This window comes from Sciurus carolinensis, chromosome 2 (assembly GCF_902686445.1).
Source record: "Sciurus carolinensis chromosome 2, mSciCar1.2, whole genome shotgun sequence".
Classification (NCBI taxonomy): Eukaryota; Metazoa; Chordata; class Mammalia; order Rodentia; family Sciuridae; genus Sciurus; species Sciurus carolinensis.
Window position 1 is genome coordinate 51377904 of NC_062214.1, and position 4529 is coordinate 51382432.

At 35.5% G+C, this 4529-nt stretch overlaps 1 non-coding gene across 1 annotated transcript; it reads right to left on the minus strand.

The window, feature by feature from the left end:
* Nucleotides 1-834: 834 nt before the first annotated feature.
* On the minus strand, nt 835-945 carry LOC124978355 (U6 spliceosomal RNA). The gene has a single exon (XR_007107390.1). It is a non-coding gene; the product is annotated as a U6 spliceosomal RNA (small nuclear RNA).
* Nucleotides 946-4529: the final 3584 nt, after the last annotated feature.

The window sequence follows — 4529 nt, forward strand, 5'->3', positions numbered from 1 at the left end:
AAGAGACCCAGAATAGCCAAAGCAATCCTTAGCAAGAAGAGTGAAACAGGATGTTATCACAATACCAGACTTCAACCAAACTATAGAGTCACAGTAACAAAAATAGCATGGTATTGGCACCGAAATAGGTAGACCAATGGTACAGAATAGAAGACACAGAGACAAACCCACATAAATACAGTTATCTCATACTAGACAAAGGTGCCAAAAAATATACAATGGAGAAAAAATAGTCTCTTCAACAAATGGTGCTGGGAAAACTGGAAATTCATATGCAGCAACATGAAATTAAACCCCTCTCTCTCACCCCGCACAAAACTCAGCTCAAATGGATCAAGAACCTTGAAATTAGACCGGAGTCTCTTCACCAAAGAGAAGAAAAAGTAGGCCCAAATCTTCATCATGTCGGCTTGTGACCAGACTTCCTTAACATGACTCCCAAAGCACAAGAAATAAAAGCAGGAATCAATAAATGGGATAAAATTAAACTACAAAACTTTTTCTCAGTAAAGGACACAATCAACAATGGGAAGAGAGAAACTACTGAGTGGGAGAAAATATTTGCCACATGCACTTCAGATAGAGCACTAATTTCCAGAATTTATAAAAAACTCAAAAAACTTTATACCAAAAATACAAATAACCCAATCAATAAATAGCCCGTTTTCTTTAAGGCATGTTTCAAGTTAAAATTATATATGCAAATGTGAGTGTGTGTGCATGTGCATGTGTATGTATTTGTATTTATTTCTGTGATTGTGGTCTCGCTTCTCATTGGCATAACACTGTGAGGGCAGAAACTTTATATATATATTTCCCTTTTCTTCTTTTTTTTAAAATATGGAACAACTGCTTCACAAACTTATGTGTCATCCTTGTGCAGGGGCCATGCTAATCTTCTTCATATCATTCCAATTTTAGTATATGTGTTATTGAAGTAAGCACAGAAACTTTATTTTTATGTTGTTTGTATTTTAAGAAATATGAATGTTTGACACATAAGCATTCAACAGATATCTGTTAAATAAGCAAATGAATAAATATCTGTAAGGTTTATGACACAATGTTTGCTAAATATGAAGTGTTCAATACTTGGCTTTATTGTTATTGTTATCATACTATTAAATATTATTTATTCATCATTGGAGAGAGCTTGAAATCTTATTTTATGTCCTCTTTATTATTTCTATCCCCTTTTTGCCTCCTGTCTCCTTATTTGAATAAGAAAAAATCCTGGCAAAAACAGTACCTCAGTATGTATTCAAATACCAGGTTGTACAGGCACAATCTCTTCTACAAACAGGAACCCTCTTCTTTAATTGGAATGAAATTTTTGAGTTCAAAATGACATATAATGGTTTTGCTTGAGGAATTCATTTTGGACTGTCCAAATGACAACATGGCTGATTGTACCTGTGACCAGTTGACAGATACCTCCAATCTTCAGATAGGTTTTCACAGATTGCACAGGAAATCTAATTTTACCATCAATTACTCTTGGTGACTTAGAAGAGCTTATGCTAAACACAGATTCACATAATGTAAATGATACATTAGGGTGTGTTTGTATTTTAATAAAGAGAGGCTGCAAATAAATTTAGAGCAAAAGAAATTATGTTAACCAGTGGGTGGTGCTTCATGATTAGTAGGGCTTTTTGGTTTTTTTGTTTTTGCGGGATGTAACAGTCACAGGTATGGCAGCACGTGTGCTTCACCTTTTTGGCAATGTTAGTCCATGTGTGTATGTACTGGGTGCTACAGAGCGTTATGGGTATATTTTGTTCCCTAAGGATATAGCTGTCCACAAACTGGTAGATAGGAGGGATATGAGCAGAAGCACTGGAGTTAAAACCTGTCATGCTATGGAAGGCAGTAGGACATGGAAGAGGAAAAGGAAGAGATATCCTGCAATATGGTGGCTAGCTCTATGGAGGTACTCTATGCAAGAGCCCCATTTGGCAAAGTATCCTCATCCTTCACCTTCTCTCTCTCTCTCTCTCTCTCTCTCTGTCTCTCTCTAGATAAACTTTCTCTGGCTAACCTGCCATTGCCTGGTTCTTGGTTTTGAGGATGACCTAGATTGGAGTGTCACATGCAACTACAGGTAGGACAAAATTCCAGCAAGCTGACCCTAGGGTCCACATTAGTCAAAGTAGTCCCCCTTCACTTCATCTCTTTAGCATCCCCTCAGGGAGAGAGGATTCAGATTTCTTAAATTTGAAAAGAAGAAAAGGGGTCTCATGCTGTCTTGCCTAGAAAATTATTATAATTCCTGACAGGTTAGTAGAAAATTGTGGTTTATTTGTTTTTGGCAGTGTTTCTTAACTTTCTTATGGTCATGGAATTTTGTTCTGTTTTTAAGAAAAATGCTTGTGTGCACCTATAGCAATCATATGAATGAAATTTTAGGAGACCCATGGGCGGGTGCTGTGTCCGTGGATACTTGAAAATGGGAAGTTTCTTATATCTTACAAAACATCAATGGCCTCAAGCAAAAGAGAACTGGACTTGTGAGTTTTCAGATAATGAAACATGGAACAGAGTTAGCCTTGGGAAGGGAAAAAAACACATTTTCTATGTTTTTGTTTTTAAACAATACAATCTACCCTAGTCCTTCAGGATTTTCAATATAGTAAAAGACAGACCCAGTGTTTTCTCAGGGCCACTGAAAAAGTGTGGTGTTGAAAAACTTATCTAACACTTGGAAATAAAGTCAAAGGGTGACCACACATACTTTTGATGTTATATGAAAGCATTATTTTATAATCCTTTCTAGGATTATTTCACTATGTAGCAAAATACAACTGAGTTTGACTTTGTTACTACTACATTGAACCCACACACTGCAAAGTTACATATTAATTAGTAGATTTTTGCCTGGTATAAAGATAGTTCCAGTGGTTACTGTCACCCTGTGGGACACAACATAGTTTTATGCCCATTAACAAATTCATTTCAGCATTTTTGAACTGATTAACTCCATCCATTTTTATTTCTTGTTCTTTGAACCAATTTTACCATCCTACTGGTCCCTCATTAATGAATGCATTGAATAAAATACTTGACATATGATCAATCTCCACTTGAATGAGAGTTGTGTTTTTAACTTTTTGAGTAGTAAGGAAGAATAGAATTATGTCATGGTTTCAAGAATGAACTGCAGAGCAGAGGTTGTCTGGCAATTAAAGGTCACAAATCTCAGGCTCAGACATCCTTTATTTGAAGGGTCCTTCACATCGTCTTGAACATCAATACAGATAACTATGAAGAAGCAGAAGCAAGCTTATGGCCCAAGCTTGGACTTGCAGGGAGGGATCAGCAAGTATTCTTGAGAAGAAATGGATGGTTGAGAACCTTGGAAGGTTAGGGGATAGTTAACATCTAAAGATATAATCAGAACCTAGAAAAGTCTTGAAAAACTTGAACATTGGGTTGAAGTAAACCACATGTAACATATAAAAAGAAAAACTATATTTGAAGCTTCATAGCATCAATTGCAAAACATTTGATTCCTAAGACTCTATATTCCCACATATGGAAATCTATCTGAAGTTAATAAAAATATGGAAAGGGATTTTTACACAAAAATGGTAATTACAATGATGTTAAGAATAATGAAAAATTGGAGGCAATCAAAAAACCACCAATATGGTAATGATTAAGTAAATTGTAGTGCATCTAATTCATGGATTTTTCACTAGCAAATTAAAGTTATGTTTATTGTGAAATGTAGCACATAATACAAAACTGCACACTACACACATGTGACTTATTGAATTACACACATGAATGACTTATTGTTCATTACAAAGTGAACAGCTGGATTACCATACCCACATCAGAAAGTGGGGCATTACCAGCACCCCATTAGATCTCTTCATATGCTCCCTCCAAACCAAAATGCCCTTCTTAACTCCTGAGGTAATCATTATCCTGACTTTTATAATAATGACTGAAAAGTTTTATTTGTTATAGTTTTACTACCTAAGTATGAACACTTGGTCACTATAACTTTGTCTTTTGAACTTTAAATTAAGGGAATGTTTGTGTTTGGTAGCTTTTGCTGTTTTACATTTTTTTTTTTTTTTTTAGAAAATAGAGAAATAATACATAGATCATAAAATTCAGCCTCTTACAGTGTACAATTCAGTAGATTTTAGTATTTCTCCATTTGTCACGTGATGGACATTGGGTTGTTTCCATTTTTGAGTTATTAGAAATAATGCTGCTATGAGCATTTGTGTGAAGATTTTGCATACTCATATATTTACATTTCTTTAGGTACATGCTATAATTGCTGGATCATATGTGTAGGGCCCCTAAAGAAATGCGGAACAATAAAACACTATGTCCCTGAATGCTCTTTTTCTCTTCCCCAAAACCCAGCCAAGTTAAGGGAACAATAACAAGCCTGGGCCAGAATGTCCAGAAACAAATTCTCTCGAAGGACTCTGGCTTTCTCTTATGCACAGTGGAAACAAAGACAAGTTAATATTAGCTGTAGAAAGCTCCTTTCTTGCATGTACACC